This window comes from Haemaphysalis longicornis, unplaced genomic scaffold (genome assembly GCF_048455015.1).
Source record: "Haemaphysalis longicornis isolate Haplotype H1 unplaced genomic scaffold, Haemaphysalis longicornis Haplotype H1 scaffold_12, whole genome shotgun sequence".
NCBI classification, from domain to species: domain Eukaryota; kingdom Metazoa; phylum Arthropoda; class Arachnida; order Ixodida; family Ixodidae; genus Haemaphysalis; species Haemaphysalis longicornis.
The window spans coordinates 7,412,488-7,431,065 of NW_027526225.1; positions in this window are offsets into that span (position 1 = coordinate 7,412,488).

Consider the following 18,578-nt stretch of genomic DNA (forward strand, 5'->3'; position numbering starts at 1 on the left):
GGCAGTGCAACGCCGGCACGTGTGGGAAGAAAAGCGAGCACAAAAAGAACACCACTCCTGCTGGCGCAGTTTCAGGCAGGGGGCGCGCGAGCACTGCGAAGGCGGGAAATTTGATTTGCATTGGGTGGTAGCAGTGAGCGGATAACGGCGCTACAGCCCATTATGGCGAATCACTGCTCTGCACTTCCGACAGCTTTCACATTGAGTGGCACGGCTTTAATTTCTTGAACATAACTCTTAATCCACTTGCTCACCAGCTCCTCAACAGCCCCGTACTTCGCGGAAACATTCACGCAGATGACATGGGTGCCAGGTGGAAGTGATGACCAGATAGAAGACACCTCACAAACTGGGCTACACCACATACTCACTCACGTCACCCCCCTTGGCCTAACATGTTGGGCCACCAAATTTGCCCTACTCATCATGACACCTCCCAAAACCGGTCCCCCAACCCACAATACGACTATTTGCGAATGATAACCCCCCTCCCCCACACTCAAGAGCTGAGGATCTTGGGTCTTACTATCACGCACAGCCGATCTACGCTCCCCACACACAACTATACATTAATAAATACACAGCCCAAGCTATCCTCCTCATAAAATATGTTGCCAACCGGTACCACAGCTACGTTTAGTACGCTGCTTCTTGATCAGCCGCAGATTCTACCAGCTCCACTACACACCAATCACAAACACTCAAACACACGGCCCGGATGCCATGCTCCGCAAAGCATATCGCGTGGCCCTGCTCCTTTCCCCCGGGGCTCCTACCCATCGCCTGGTAAGGTGGTGGGATGTGTGTCTGATCGCTTCCGGCTTGGTTTGTCCGGTGCTGGAATTGTTTTTTAAATGCTTCGCGTTCCCCCATTGTTGTCGTTTTTACAGAGGGACAGTCGATTTTTTTTAAAATTTGATTACTTCCTTGTTTAGAGGTGGGGCGCTGCTGTCGACGCTACTCTTTCATTTTCATTTCATTTCATTTATTGCATACTGCAGACCTTCGCAGGTCCAAGCAGGTGGGCACGGTACAAGTAGCAAGTACATATCAGTCACTCAAGTCAGGTAGAAGTGTAAAAGGAAAAAGGAAAGAATTCAACATACAAGTACAGGTTTACAGACCCAACAATACACAGTTAGCAAAACAACCAAAGCGAATATTTAAACAGAGCCTTTTAGTAAGTTCCATTCTTCCACTGTTCGTGGAAAAAAAAAAATTTAAATGTATCTTCTGACCGTGCAAAATAAGGTGTTAGGGTTCCGGGGTGATGGTGTCTCGTGTGTCTTGTCGATATGGGTGTCAGGTACTGTGTGGGGTCTAGTGCTGTTTGTCTCTGAAGAACTTGGGAAAGAAAATCAAGCCTAAATGTCTTCCGTCGTGACTCAAGGAGTTCAATGTCATTAGCTCTAATTAAATCAGAAGGTGAATCAGTGTGACGAAACTTAGAGTATATATACCTAACAGCTTTTCTTTGGATTCTTTCTAGTTTATTGATGTTTTTCTGTGTGAACGGGTCCCATATTACGCATGCATATTCTAACTTTGGTCGGATTATTGATTGGTAGGCCAGGAGTTTGACATCTGAAGGAGCGTTTTTTAGTTTGTGTCGTAAGAAAGACAGTTTACGGAAGGCGGAAGCAGAAATATTGTCAATATGTTGATTCCAGGATAAATTACTTGTGAGTGTTACTCCTAAATATTTGAATTCAGAAACTTGCTGTACAGGTGACTCATTTAGTATATAAGTATACTGCAATGGATTTTTCTTCCGGGTTATACGCGTACATACAGTTTTATCTAAGTTCAAAGCCATTCCCCAGCGGTTGCACCATTGGAAAACATTAAACAAACTGTCATTAAGGTCATGTTGATCTTCAGGGCAAGTAATTTCATTATACAAAACACAATCGTCTGCGAACAGACGAATTTACACAGATGAACATACTACACTTACAATGTCATTTATGTACAGCAGGAACAGCAGGGGTCCCAAGACACTCCCTTGCGGTACTCCGGAGGCGACAGGAAGACAGCCCGATCGTTGATCCCCGATTTCAACGTACTGAATTCGGTTTTTTAAATAATCAATAACCCAGAAAACCAAGATGCGAGGAAGACCAATATTGTTTAATTTTAGTATTAGTCTGTCATGAGTAACCCTGTCAAACGCTTTGCTAAAATACAAGAATACCACATCAATCTGGCCGTTTTTATCTAGAGTAGATGCAAAGGAATGAGTTATAGTGGGCAGTTGAGTCACAGTAGAAAACCCCTTCCTGAAACCATGTTGAGTATCACTTAAGATAGCATTATTTTCAAGATATTCGGTGATATGATTTGCGATTATATGCTCAATTAATTTACAGCATGATGATGTTAAGGATATTGGACGATAATTTTCAAAGACCGGTGCAACTCGGGCAGCCTTCCAGTCACTATAGAGCTTTGAAGACATCAAAGATACACGGAATATAATCACAAGATATTTCGCGATCACTTCAGCATATCGGCAAAGAAAGGTGTTTGGAATATTATCAGGACCGCTTGATTTCTTAGTTTTCAGTTTTAAGAGCATGGAAAATACACCCGGGTACGAAACAAAGTTGGCCTCTGTCGTGTGAAACGATGGAACATCAGATGGATATACACTGGGGCTAGAAAACAAGCTATGGAAGTATATATTGAAATGCTCAGCTATAATCTCCTTGTCCGTAACAATAGAGTCATTTACTAACATTTCGGATACAGGCTTTTTTTTATCCGTCAAGTGGTACCAAAATTTATCTGGGTCATTTTTTATGAAATTTGGGAGAGTTGTTTGGAAATAGTAATCCTTAGAAGAACGCACAGCTTGTGCGAGGCTAGCCTGCAATTGTCCGATTTTAGTAGAATCCGCACGCTTCTTTTTTAGACGTTTAATTTTACGTTTCAGGTGAATAATACTACGCGTTATCCAGGGGGTCTGTTTGTGAGTTTTCTTTTTTCGGCTTGGGACAAATTTAGCTATACAGTATTCACACATTTTTTTGAACTGTGCCCAGAGAGCGCATACATCATCATTGTCAAAATCAACAAAACCGGTCTCCAGATAATCAATTATGGACGCGTCGTCTGCACGGGAGTAGTCTTTGAAAGACCGCACTTGACAGCGTTTGTTATCACCACGTTTCAACAGTGGGACGGAAAGGCCCACAAGATAGTGATCAGATAATCCGGCTTCGACAGACACGGTATATTCGCTGAACGCACGATTGAAAAATATCAGATCTAAAACAGAATTGCAAGAACTTTGGACACGCGTTGGGTCGCGAACCAGCTGGGCCAAATCATGAGTGAACATAATACTGAACATAATGTTAGCATGCTCAACATTCTGGTGACCAGCGTGCATTAATTCCCAGTTAATAGTTGGTAGATTGAAGTCACCTACAAGAATAATTTTATGTTTGTGATATTGAGACATATGTAGCTCAAGTTTGCTTAAGTATTCAGGGGGCGTGTCTGGAGGGCGGTAGAGCGCGTATAAAATAAAATGCTGACCCCAACAAGATAATTTAATGCACAAGCACTCCAAGTCAGCAATATCGTCCAACAATATGACTTCAATCTGTTGTTTGATTAGAACCGCCACACCGCCACCCCTAGAGGCACGGTCTTTGCGAAAGACTTTGTAGTTCGGTGGGAATATTGTATCATCACTAATTTCGTTGCGTAGCCATGTTTCAGTAATTACTGTGACGTGCGGATCATGTTGGAGTAAAGGATTTCTAGGAGGTCAGTTTTATTTACAATGCTTCGCGCGTTTACATTAAAGGGACCCTGCAACACTCTTTGAGCAGTACAAGTAAACCTGCGCGACGTTTAGATTACACTGCCAGGAATACCTGAGCCAAATATTACACGTGCACGTGAAGCGGTGAGCGCGCAAATCGATGTGAAAGACGCGGAAAAACAAACCGCTCTCTCTTCAGTTGTCCTCATTATGCATGGCCTAAGGGACGTCACATAGGCCATGGCTGCCCGATCAGCTGTCACTGGTCAACTTCGCGGCTAGATTCCCCCATTTCCGTCGTCGTCATCGCTGTGTACGAACCTCTTCTATGCCTGAACCTGTAGGCACAGTTTTGCCGTTTATTTTGTGTTTTGAGTGCGCGCGGAGTTTGAGTGATGAGCTCAATACTTCCCTTTCAACGGGACCACTCGACTACAAACGTTTATTGCTTCAAAAACGTTCTACCAGCCCGAGCGCGCACTTGCGAGCAGGCACCCATGCCTGCTTTTTTGTGGCACCAGACCGGAAATAGGCCCCTCCGCGTTGCGGAGAAAAGGAGAAAACTACCCGGCATGTGATATATCGCAGGCCGCCGAAGAGAACGCCGCGAGCCGCCCCCCTCTCCGGGAGAGAGCGCGCAGCTTTCGTCGCCTTGTCCCAACGCCACCTAGACTGGCTTCCTCTAGGTGGCGTTGCTTGTCCGCGCTCGAGTTGAGAGGGAACGATTATGCGCGATTTCTCATCGCGCGTAGTTTCGTTAATTGTGAACGGATTTTCATAATTATTGCGGGAGGAGATTTCTGGGACAATAGACTTTATCCCAAAATGCAGTACTAGTAGTCGATGGCAAGTGTTGCAGGGTCCCTTTAACAAGGCGTAGGTTTTTATTTCTGTTGCTGAATAGGGGTTGATCGTTCCTTTCATCATACTCGTTAGGTACATGAAAAGGGGCATCGTTCAAGAGTCTGGCGTTGACAGTGACTGGGCGCGCTGCCTCGTCATGGGGCGGCTTAGGTCTAGGTCGTTTTTTTTTATCAGTACTCTTTCATTCTTGACATCGTCCCACTTATAACATTGCTTATTAATGTAGAGTTTATCGAAAGCCAACGACACTTTTTCCTTATTCAATCGGTTCTGTTTTGCACTGTCCCAGAGCTTCTTTCTGACATCCCTTATTCTCCGTGAGAAGTCTTCGCCAATAGAAATTCCTGTGTCCTTAAGTTTAGCTCCCCTTTTCAGTATCTGTGCTTTGTTCCTGAAGTCAAGAAGCTTAAAAATGATAGGCCTAATCTTATTTGGTGCCGGTTTACCCAAGCGATGAATACGTTCGATTGCTACTGGATCAAGCTCGAGGATATCTGCAATGACTTTGCTATTAACGGCTTCTTCAAGGCGTTCGCTATTTTCGTCCTTTTCTTCTGGTAATCCGTAAACTATCAGGTTGGATCGCCTGCTGTGGTTCTCCAGGTCATCAATTCGCCTTTCGAGCGTTTTGATTACGGAATTCAACATCCCTACTTCATTCTGGCAGCTAGCAACGCTATTTTCTAGTCTAGTCAGAGCCTCTAATTTCTTGTCAATATCACCCAGTCGTTTTTCCTTGATTTCTTTAATGTCAGCGGCAAGTTCATTCAGTTGCTTTGCTATTTTTGCAAGGTCAGGACCAGGATTGACTTCAATGTCACCCGCCAATAACAGCAACTCCCTCAAGAACGAAGCAAGCTCATAAAGCACTTCACATGGCCGGAAGTTAAAGGTGCACTGACACAAAATTTTGAGGGCGAGATAACCTCGGAGATAGATTGGTGGGAACACATATACATCATCTGCAAAATATCAGTGGTGAATACAGCCTAGAGCATATTTAAAATCAATTTTAAAGTGTGCGAAACGCAACCGAGCAGACAACAGGGGACCACGCGCAATCGACATCCCGAGGATATTGTGTAAATAAACAACGTCCAAACACGTCACGAGTTTGTGTTTGCCGCTTCCGCACTGCCGGCGTTTTTCGACGGCTCGCCCGGCTCGCCGCTCCAATCGGAGAGCCAGAGGGCGGAGCTTCTGCTCTCGAGAACGAACGACCCGATCGTTGGCGGCGCTGGCGGAGGCGCCGTGATTTCGTCAGCTCATCGGGCGCTGGCCGCGACCAAAGTTGTACAGCGATTCCAGGCACTCTGTTTCTATTACTGTTTATTACCACTGGATGCGAAAACGCGCCGGAGGCACGAAAAGCCCACTGAGCTAGCCGCACGGTCGCTGTGCAGGCGGCGGCCACGGCCGCGAAGTGGCCCAGGACGTTAGCTCGAGTGATAGCTTGTTACCGCTGCACGAAATTGTCCCCAAGTCCCGACCAAGGTGGCTTACATGAGAAAGGAGTTAATGATGCGATGGCGGGTTGCATTAAAAATTGTCATCTGCACCGCTTACGAGAGCGGCACTCGAATATCCGCCGCAGTGCTAAGCCGAACACATCTGTAGGCGGACCTGTAGGCAGACTGGCCGGCTTGCTCCCAGCGCGCGTCTTGCCACCCACCGTCTCGAGCGTCGCGCGTCGTTCTTTAGCCGCGGTAGCATTTGCACTCGCAGCGCCTGCGTCACATCCTCGGTCGCTTTTTAATTAAGCGCCTCACGAGATCAGTACGTGGGGGCATTCGCAGAAACTGCCGTCGATGCGGATTCGACAGTGCTACGGCGGCTCTTCTCTGTGATATCCCTCCGACGGTCACGTGGTCAGCTTTGTTCACACAAAATCCACAAAATCCATCGTTTCGCGGCACTCGCTGAAACCGAAACTGCGACTGGCCGCATTGAAAATGCCTATAATTAAACAACCGTCGCACGCTGAAGCAAATGAGGTTTCTAGAGGTTATAAGTAGGTCACTAGCTACTTATCGCAACAAAAAAAAAACAAGATGCAAAATTTTTGTGTCAGTGCCCCTTTAATGTAAATGTGTTCCCCGAGCTTATTCACTCGCCGAGTGCCATTTGCTTCAAATGTCGTTTATTCTCTTGTAGCACCCAACAAATGGTATTTACATACAGCTAGTGCCATTTGCTCTATATGTAATTCGGGCTGCAGATGTGTCAGAAAACGTGCTAAAACGCTTAAAGGAGTACTGACACGAAATTTTTATGTTACGTTTTTTTCGCTGCTATGCGTGCCTACCAGCCCACTAATCATAGAATGACAGATTAGACGGTCGAGCGCAGCGTAAACATTCATTTACGGCGTCGTTTATTCGTGCCAGTTTCGGTTTCGACTGAAAAACGCCGAGCGGCCGCCATGACAGCATGTATAACATAACGTCACCATTCTTGCCGTATCGCTGCCTCTCTGGAAGCGCGCGCGAGCGAGCGCACGCGCGCGCCCAGACCGGCCGAGGTTTTCGCCGTCCCCACAGGCCCGGGCAGCATGACGTCAGTCCCAAAACCATGACGTGTACACACGCCCGAGCAGCGCGCGCCAACCACAGCCAGCGCGTCGGCTTCGTCACGGGAGCCCCGACGTCGGCAGTTTGGGGCACGTAGCAGATGATGTCACGTCGGCCCGCTCTGGGCTTTCTCGTGCGGGCGAAGATTAAAATGGATTTTAAATATGTTTCGCTGAACGGTTGCTGTTGAAACTTGCTGGGAGATATCTCCTGATAAAAAGGAAGCGTTTTACATAGTTATCTCAGCTTTGAAATTTCGTGTCAGTACTCCTTTAAGAGTAACGACACTGACGCACGGCGGCAGCCATTTTGGTGCATAACGCCAGGGTGGCCAGCTTTATGCGCCCTATTGCGGCTGACATTGACGGGCGGAATTGGTCCGGGCGCCGCTTGGCAACCATGACAGCTGTGTTTACTTTTCGAAGATTTAGAGACAGCGCGGCGGTGCGATGGGGTCAGGCTCGGTTACGTTCGCGTAGCATATTTAGTGGCTCTAGGTTGCGCTAGAGATTAAAGGAGTACTGACACGAAATTTCTCGCTTTCAGTTTTTATGCTGTAAAGAATACCTATTGGCCCAGTAATTGCGAAAATCGAACGGAAAGCCGTCAGCCGCCAACACAGAATTAATTATAGCACGTTTATTGCAACCAATTTCAAACTTGGTCGCTACGCGGTAAAATGACCGTTCGAAGGCCAGCCTGCAAGCGGGCCAGCCTTACGCCACGGTCTCACCCGTGACGTCAGGGACGTTTTTCTTTCCTCCATGCGTTCGCCGCATCGTCTGCTACGATTTCACATGGTCCGCGACTCGCCCGCGCAGTCGACATGTCGTCTGAATCGTCAGACTCGGATGAGTCACTGCCACCCGACAGACAGAACAACTTTATTTGGCCAGGCGATTAGGCCGGCGATGTCTTCGCCGTCGTCCGTTTTTTAATATCACTGCGGCTCGAACCGGCGCAGACCGTGATAGCAACAACTTGTCGCCACTCTTCTAATCAATCTGATCGCGAAAAAGAAGTTCCACATGCGAGAAAGTAAATGTTAGTGTGTTGAAAAATTGTGCTAGGGGTTGTTATCAGCGCTGAATTTAAAAGTGGCGTTCAGATATTTGTCACGATGGTAAGCCTACGCTGACCGGCAGCGGAGGTTCGGCGCTCCGACCCAGCACTGCCGGCACCGCGGTGCGGCGAGCGGCCGAAAGATGGCGCCACCTGCGCGCTATTATCAAAACAGGCCGCGGCAGATGTCTTGGTCACCGATCGCTGAACCGGAAAGTATTGCCAAAATAAATCTCCGTATGCGAAAAAGGGGATGATGGTGTGGTGAAAAGTTGTGTAAGGGATGGTCATTCGCAGTTGTACAGATACCAGCGATCAAATAGTCACCACGATACTAAGCCTAAAGTTCCCAACACCCAAGGTGACCCGTGCAACCCCGAGCCCGCTGGCTTAGGCGACAGTTCTTGCGGCCGCCGCCGCGCACGAACTCAGTCCACGTTTAGCGCTGCATGTCGTCGCGTGGAAAATAATGCATCTGGCGTCGTCGTCGATTTGCTCGGACAGGCTTCCACGAGCAGTACTTCGCATACCGCGAGCTTGCCATAGCACAACTTGGGCGAGCTCGGCGACGCGCACCGCCGCGTCGCCGCGGTGAGCGTCGACATCGCGCACCGCGCAGTTTTCGGCACCAGTGCAAGGGAACACCATGCGCCGGCCACGAACTGAAGAGCAAAGACGTCGAACACGCAACGTTTACAAGCATTGCTCACACAGCTACGCCCACGCCTCCTGCCCAAACGAATACCACCGACAACAGCAGCGCAGGATATCGTTTGCGGCTCCGAAAACGACTATATGACGTCACCCTGAACCGGCCAGACAGGCAGGCCGATGTTTCGTCACGCCGAAAGCGATTTCGCTAGTGCTGCCGATTTATGGAAGCTCGCGGCCTGGACAATCAAAATCGATTTTAGATGCGATTCCGGTCTCGGATCGCTGCAAAAATTTCTGTGAGGCATCTGTACAAACTACTGAAGCCAATTATATCACTTTTTAGGCGTCAAAATTTGGTGTCAGTACTCCTTTAAGATACGCTTTTTAAGGTTACGCTAGGCCGCGGCCGTTCTTTCCCAGCGGGCAGCGATGCAGGCGTTTTCCACCTTCCCGACGGTTGAAACAGCCCAGTACAGAGCAGCACGGCATCGCTACTCTGTCTGGGGCTTAAAAACCCACTCTTAACGTGTCACACACCCGCACTGCGTTCCGAAAATCACGATTTATTGAAGAGCGCGTGCGGGGTAACACAGAGGCACCAAAATGCCCACAGGTCTTCCCAGAATAAACAAATGTCACGTGACGCGGTTCGACCAATGGCCGCTGTCGGCGGCATACAACTATGACAGAAAAGAGTGCCGATACTCTGAAACCTGATCTAAGGGTGCAAAACACTGGTTATGGCTGACACTAGATGCGAAATTTATTCGAAGATACTACAATAAATAAGTAAAACTAACTGAAATTGCAAGTGATTATGCAATTTCAAACATAAACCTACTTCGCAACAATGACAGCACGTTCGGCCCCATAGTCTGATCAATCAACGTAAAGGTAAGTCACGGGTTGCCCTTCCTTCTCGTCTGTTACTAGATAGCCCTTATCTTTGAGGATGCCTACGCAGTTTTTAACTGCGGGCACCGTAGGCTTGAACCTGGGCGAGAGAAGTTCCAAGACCGCTGCGACGATTTGTTCGAGTGTGAGCTGCCTGCGCTGCTTTATTATTCGTATTACAGCGGCCTGAATGCACAACTTGTTGTCCTCCAAAACAGACTTGTCGGTGGAGTCCTGCGCTTCCTGCTTTCCAGCCCTGAGCTCAACATTGAGCTCAGGGCTGCTTGAACCCGCTTGAACAACATTGAACCCGCTGCTTCACGTTCTCGTAGTCCTCGTGAGGACTCACGAAAGTATTGGGAGGAAGCAATTTGCCCTCCTGCAACGAAAAATCCTCCCCGTCTTCGTCCTCCCCGCAAGTGAGAAGACCACAGCCAATTAATTTTGATAGTCTGCTGAAGAGTCTTCATCTCGATTCCGGTGGCCCCTTAAAGTTCGCTGACTGCAAACGACAGCGCGTTGTTGTGTTGTACTCCAACAGAACGACCATCTGAAAAGTGGACGCCTGAAAGATGTATACGCTCTTGAAGCAGTAAACAGACAACTCTCCCGTGGACATGTTATAGAACCACGTAAGCTTGCGGTTGCTGTGCTTGCCGTAGTAGAACGTCAAGAAGTGTTCAGCGCAGGGTTCGAGCTCGCCGGGAAGCGATAACTCCGACGACTCCTGGTAAAAGCATGCATTGGTTGTGAGAACGAGTACGTAAAAATCCAATTTCAGGGATACTCCCGAGTCCGCCATATGCTGTCTAAATCGCTGGTTCAGGGATCTGCTCAGGACGGTGTCCTTGAACATTCGCTATAGCTTGGCAGTGAACCCGAAGCCACATGCCTCCCTCAACTTTACAAACATGCTCTCCTCTGCCTCGTCACTGACAGACATCCTGTAGACCAGTCGCTTATACATCATTTTGGAGTAGAACTTTTCAAACGCATCCTTATCGTCTAAAAGCCTGAACACAGTTATCGCCTGCTTGAGTGCATCTTCGAGGTCAGGCACGTCTCGGTTTGGAGATGTCTTAAGCAGGAGATTGTTGCAGTACTTCGCCAGAAGTTCGGCAGACCTCAGAGAAGACTTGGGAGACCTCGTGGTGGCGTTGTGTTGACGAACTTTTCAGAGGCACTGCGCATGACGTCGGCAAAGTCTTTGTCCTTCTCGAAGGCATTGCGCACTAGTTCGTTGTACCTCTGGTGCACGTGCAACAGCATGGTCACGTAGAGCTTAGGGTACTTGACGTCCTCGCGTAGACGCTCTATGGCTTGTAAGCCCTGCCTTTGGACGTGTTCTTCGAACAAGGGTCGAAGCAGGGCGAGGGTGGTGGGTGCGCGAGACGTCAGCCTCTACAGGAGTCCAAGGTCCACGTCCTTCTCTTTTCGCAGGAGTTCCTGGAATGCCGCAGAGAGGTTTCCGGTGTGGTCCTCAACGAGAACCTTGTCATAGATCTTGAGCAGCAGCTGCAGCGTCGACTCGTGCATGTACGACCGCGCGCGATGCTCTTCCACGCTGATGCATCGCAGCGCCGCCGTCGCATACTTGGGGACAGGTCGCTGCTCGAAGTACTTCGCACTTAGGCGACTGTAGAAGCGTTCTGTCTCTGCGAGGAAATCGTGCTCGAAGGTCTCCTTGTAGACCGAAAGGAGGGGCTGTTTAGCGTTTGGGTCCTTTTCGTTTACACCAAGCTCCAGAAAGGAGTCACAGGGCTGCCCAAGAGCCTCGCATTGATGGCTTCGCCGACACGCTCTTTTTCTATTAGCTTGAGCAGGGCACTGGTCGCTTGCTTCTGTACGTCCACTCCCCCGTAATATGGACCCTACTCATCACACTGCCCGACAAGCTGCTCGAGCGCGTGCCCTCGTTTCCACCCCCCCCCCCTCGCCAAATACCTTCTACGTAGATGCTGCAGCACACATGCACAAGCAGGCCTTCACTGTAGCTGTCGCCTCCTCTCCGACTACTACTCCTTTCACGTCTCTCACTATTCCCGCCACATTGCAACCCCACACGTTGCGGAAGAGGTGGCCATAGCCCTGGCTCTCGCACACCGGCCTCCCCCTGATCTAATATTATCTGATTCAAAAACGGCCATCAAAAATTTTTCTAGCGGCACTATCTCCACGCTAGCCTGCAAAATTCTGCTTCAAAATTCAGCCCCCCAGCATCCTACGGAGCTCCTCTGGTTACCAGCACACACGGGACTAGACGGCGCAGAGTGGGCTCATAAGGCGGCACGAGCACTCGTCACCCGTACGCCTAACGAGACCACTTCCCCCCAAGGAGTTTACTCCGCCAGGGACTCCCTCACCACTTATAGGGAGGTTACTCACTACTACCGCCTCTGCCGCAACACGTTGCCCCCGGCTCACCCATCCCTAGCCCCCTCGGAGGAACGGCTGTGGCACCTCTTCCAAACGGAATCGCTCCCCAACCGGGCCCTCCTTTATAACATTTATCCATCCGCCTACCCCTCTCCGTTCTGCCCACATTGTGGCGCTAAATCCACAGTGCAACACCACATGTGCGCCTGCCCCTCTGACCCCCACCCCACCATAACTTCCCCTGACCACTGGACGGAGACAACACGTACGTGAAGCTAAAACGGGACCCTACCTTCAAAGTGGAACGAGGCTTGCAAACGCTCTTGGCTGACGTTTTCCGGTTGGTTCCCCCACAACACAAGTCGCTGTACTTCAAGCTCCTCTGCCACAACGGCTCAGCACCTGCTTTATACGGCATCCCGAAGATTCACAAGCAGAACGTCCCGATGCGTCACACGTTCACCCTTATACCGCCTGCCGGGTTATTTGCACAAAGTTTTTGCACCACTCGTGGGAAAGGGTTCGTTCTGCTTTCACACGCAACTCCTCAGATTTTATTGAAAAGGTGCGCGACGTCACGGTGGACGACGACCAGATAATGGTGTCCGTTGATGTGAAGTCGCTGTTCACCAGAATACCCGTGAATTTGGCGGTGGAGGTTTGTCGGACTGTCCTGCAACATGATGACGGTTTGTGTGAAATAACCCCCATCGAAGCATCGGATCTTCTGAATCTGTTGCAGTTCTGCCCCGAGAACGCTTTTTTTCTTTTCTCGGCGATCTACAAGCATGTACTATTACGAGCAATATGAAAGGGAACACAGGAACGCGTGGCAAACAGCCTCGAAACAGACTCGGAGCGATACGCGGATGGCGCTGTGAAAAACAGAGGGGGAAAGGAGGACGCTCTTCAGCTAACTGTTGGCACTCCCACCACGCTGGGATTTCTAAAAAGCAGCAACTTACGTCATTTCACCGATGATAAAGTATCGTCCGGAAGCCGATAACACGCACGGCGGGAATGGGAACAGTTGTCAGAACAGCATCTCCCTTTCCACTTTGTTTCCGACGGCGGCCGCTGCGTATCACTGATAGCTGGGTCTGAGGGTGTTTTCCACGCGTTCCTGTGTTCCCTTTCATATTGCTCATAATAGTACATGGCACAGCCATAGCGCATCTATCTCAGTGACAACCGCCAACCTTATCATTTAAGCATTAGAAACTCGCGCACTGTCTTCATTGGAACCACGACCCAAGGTCTTTCTGCGGCACATCGATGATTGTTTCTGAATAATCAAAAGGGACACATTAACTGCCTTTACAGAACATATGAACGGCATGGAGGAATCACAGCCATGGCGCATCTATCTCAGTGACAACCGCCAACCTTATCATTCAAGCATTAGAAACTCGCGCACTGTCTTCATTGGAACCGCGACCCAAGGTCTTTCTGCGGTACATCGATGATTGTTTCTGAATCATCAAGAGGGACACACTAACTGCCTTTACAGAACATATGAATGGCATGGAGGAATCCATTCAATTCACTGTCGAGGAGGAGGCTGAAGGCCGTCTTCCTTTCCTGGACGTGTTGGTTGAACGTCGTGGCGATCGCCTTCCCTTCAGTTTACCGAAAACAAACCCACACTGGACGGTACCTCAATTTTAATTCCGTTCATCCAGCCTGTCATGAACGCTCTGTCGTGGCTTCCCTCACCCAACGCGCCAAGAACCTCTGCTCACGGCCAGAAGGCGGGGCTTCTGATCTACGCCAAGTGCGCACAGAACTCGGCAATCGCGGCTACCCCAAGCACTTCGTGGACTCCGTGCTACGATGGTCATCACGCTCGCAAGAACCCGCCGGTCCTCCTTGCCGAAGCCGAACGGCGATCCATTACGTGCCGGGCGTGAGCGAGTCTTTGGCTAGGGTTCTGCGCTCGTACGATGTGCACGTCGCTCACGTCCCCGCGCGCAGCTGAGGCACGAGCTGGTGGCTGTCAAAGACGGAATCAAGAAAGAGAAGTTCCCTGGGGTGGTGTCCAAAATTCTCTGCGCCGACTGCGACTTTTGCTACATTGGCGAGGGCGGCAACTTCGATACAAGGCAGCAGTCCGAAACATCTGGGTTCCATATAAAAAAATTACACCATCTTCCCGTAGGGGAACCCTGAGTAGTATGCGAAGCAGGCATGGGGTCGATGCAAGTACCCATTAGTTTTCAGTTCATCGTTTCCGTGAGGTTGAGGTACGTAGCTACTTTTTTATATTTACCGTTTGGTTTCCATGGTAACTACCACACTTTTCACTTACCGGAACTAAAAAAAGGGAACTTGCGTTGACCCCATGGCTGTTCCGCATACTACTCAGGGTTCCCCTACGGGAATATGGTGTAATTTTATGGGGGGGGTGGGGGGGTGTTCGAGTGGAGAGGCATTAAAGAGAGAGAGAGAGAGAGAGAGAGAGAGAGAGAGAGAGAGAGAGAGAGAGAGACGTTGTACGTGGCATGAGTTTGTCTTTATTTAAGCATTATCATCATCATGTTCAACGTAGGTGACGTCGAGCTGTGGTTGGCTTTCCGCTTTGATTATGACCGCCTTATGGTCTGTGAAACGTATAGTCAAGGGCTGTTGTAGTGGATGAACCCCGAAGTTGCTGAAGGTGAGGTCGATGCACGTTTCCGGATGGTTGTGAACTGCTTGTAATTACGGCCCGCCGAGACTCGGCGACGCACGCCGCTGCCGACGACGATGAAACGTCGAAGGCGCGTGAAGCATGCTCGTCTCGTGCCGGCCCAGGAAGGCACCGGAAACACTGTCGCTCCAGGCAGGCACGTACCCAGGATTTTTTTTCGGGGGGGGGGGCAACCCAAGGTAACTTTTCTATGCAAATTAGGGGAGAGGGCGAGGGTACCCGCCGTTACTAGTACAAACACGATAAACGCGCAGCGTTTACCATAAATGCGCGTAAACCTGCATAGAGAAATGAAATTAACTGTATCCGCCCTTGTGATGGAGGCGAAAAGCAAAAACACTCGTATGTTCGAGGTTTCTGCGCACATTAAAGATCCCTACGCGAAGTTTGCAAAATTAAAAAAAAAGAACGGCAGCAATTACAATATTTACGGGAATAAATACGCGTACTGCACAGTAACTATACATTTCCGGAGCATCCCACACGTTATACGCAATCGAAGTCGGCAGAAACGGAAGTGCATAGGCACTCGAGAGTTCAGATCTCCGTGGCAACCCTCTTGCGCTTCCATATTTTTCTCCAAACAAAACCTGTAGCTACTAGTTATGAAGGAAGGAAACAAAATGCTAGATAAATCGGAGATGTCATACGCCTAATTCCGTGTGTTATTACCCTAAACAGCCTCCGAGTTCGACGTTTAACGGTCTGCCATTCAATGCACCAATGATTCAGGCCTCGGAAACTCGGAAATTGCAGTATCGAGACGCACTGGACTGCAGGAAATGTAGATAAAAAAAACGGTGGCAAGCGCCAGCGCGTCAGCGCTTACCTCTGGCAGTTTTGTAAAGAACCTTGTTATATCCAGGCATGCGCCTTGTCGCTTCCTCGACGTCGCTGCGTGGCTTGTCCTGCAAGGCGGGAATGAGCTCCCCTGTCCTCTCGTTCGGCCCGTTGGTGAAGTAAACTCGTTGCTCTCTGCCGACACCTTGACGATATTCCGACATCGCGAGACTAGGCTATCATATGTACCCGGGGTTTCATAACCTCTCTAATACAAAGACACAGTTCGCAGTCCAATTTTCAAGCCGAAATTTCTCTCGGCCAAAAGTCTGGTTGGGGTCCGTCGAGATGTCCGGCCCGGGTTCATTTTCACCGTTCACCCGCGGCACCCCGTCTCTCTCATGTTGACCATTGGCCACCTTGATTCCGTGCCCTTCCCCGCTGAAGCCCGGTGTTCTCGAGGTCTGTTCATAGGAATGCAGCTCGGGGTCCGTAAACCCGCAAGTAAAGTTTGGTTCGTTGTTGAGTTGGGTGGTGTCGTCGTGAAGGACCCGATGATGAGACGAGGCAAGTAGATGATGAAGAAAAAGTCTATTTACACTTATTTACAGCAGACGACGAAGCATGAACATAAGATAACACATGATAATGAAAACTGGATTACAAATAAAAGGTGCCGCAGCGCACAAAAATGGTATCGTGGCATGATCCCTGGTATGGGCCCGGGGGCCAAAACGGGTGCCGAACCGCCGCGCGGTTGGCGAGAAATTCGTGGGGCTCTGGCGCCCAGAAACTGCCACGAGAGCAAGTCTTCATGCGACCGCTCTTGGCCGCAGCTCCGGACAAACTCAGCAAAATTGCGCATTCAGACGCAAGCGAAGCAGCCTCCACACAGCAACACACGTACCAATTAGGATTTTGACCCCCGCTCCCCCCTGTCCGCCGCCCCAGAAAGTCGGGGGGAAACGAGTCTTCCCAAAAGCCGCGTAGAAGGTCGCCGGCAAGGCCGTCCCAAAGGGCTGCCACTCCGCCGACGGCTTGGGGGACACGGCAAAGCTGCGAGAAGGGAGGAGGGTCATCGCCCCGACGGGGTCCACCGGCGCTGGCATCACTACACCGCCGTTATGCATAGCAGCCATTAACCACAATGGCTGTCAATCAACAGTGCCGCTGTCACTGCCTTTAGTTGTCCAAAGGAATGCCGCCGGTGTCTCTTGTCGCCGTACAACTGCGATGCGCGCCTTCACTTTGTCACCCTGCCGTCGCCGGGCTTGGTAACGTTGTTGCGCTTCCTTTTTGAGCGATCCTTCTTGCCCAGACGGACGCGCCGACTGTGGAACAAGGCTTTTGTACTCCCACGGTAGCTTTCCCTAAGCGGACGTAATGTTAGAGGCGCCGGACGGCGGGGTCAAGCATCCCCTCGCGCCACTCCGCTCGTCGCCATCCGGTTCAAGTCGCCTTGGCTTGCTCGGCAGACGCTGCACACGTGCGCGAGCCGGACGTTGGAAGGCATTGCGTAGAGAAACCCTACAGCGGGTTTCTCTGCGGCAAGAAGACTTCTTACCCTTCTTACCGACAAACACAAAAGCAGCATTTCCATGAAAACTAGTGAAAAACGCGCTGTGAGTTCGGCTCAGGGAAAGAATTCGTTGAGCCACAAACACCAGGCATGGGCGATAGTATCGGCCGACACCACGGCGTGCTAGGATGGAGGGATTTGTTGAATGTTCAAAGACAAACATTTTCTTCCCCACCAATACATATGCGACCCGAGCCGCTGAAACCGCCACCCTGGCGAAACAAGCGATAAGTTACTGCTGTCTGAGAGAACCGAAACACCAATTGCAAACGAACAGGGTAAAAGGGGTGCAGCGAATTGCAAGTGGCAGGCCGGCAGCAGAGCACGAAGCCAGTGTACAGCGGTACTGGCTTCCGCGTAAACGGAGCAAACATACCTCGCCTGTTTTTTTTTTTAATCCCACCTTGACCACCAAATGATTCATCTTTTTTTTTTCGAAATGAACCTAATCCACAAACCAAAACTAAGTCAGATAAAACTGCACTGCCAAGAAAATCCCGGCAACTTTCCCCTGAAAAATGTGGCAAATAAATATTTTAGATAATTTCCTGCAAACGTGTACGCGGATCTTACTTCGTGTGGAAAATGAGCCAGACCCTGCCGTGGCATGCATCAAAATGAGCCAAATTCATTTGCCCAATGGGATTTCGCGTTGGTGTGACGTTTCGGGCTGTTTTGTGCGTTTTTGCGTCAATTTTTTTTTTTGATTTTGAGAGCTGGCTTATCATGAGGTCAGACAGCAATGAGGAGATCGGCAAATGATCTGCCGACACACGACTACGATAACGTGAACGGAAGCGGGAGTGAACGAAATGAAACTGAGAGGTGTGATACTATCATTTTATCTCGTCTCCCTCGTCCTTACGCGGTAAATCTGGTTATTATTATTGTTATTACTCCCATATTTCCCATTTACGTACCTAACAAATTAGCTGCCGCTTACAAGCCATGGCAAGCCATGGAAGATTATTTGAGCAGGCTTCTTGTAAAGCGTTTTGGAAATTTATGGCAAGGCAATGAAGAGCTTCATGAGTGTTTTCAGGCGTGTCCAAAAAAGTACCCTACTGAGCCATTCGAAAAGAGCTGTTTTTTAATCTCTGTTGCATGTTTATTGCCTTTTTTACTTGAAACTGTATCGTACCGTTCTTGAAAGTCGATTCTAAAGTTTTCATAAGAATGCCGCACCAACTTGTCTGTTTCAAATGAGTACGAGCCAAATCTGAACTTATCTTAATATTGCTCATTCTCCGCATAATTATTAATTACTTGTCGCTATAGATTTCCCCTAGCTGACATGTGAAACATGTCATTTAATAGTTTTGACAGCACTGCATT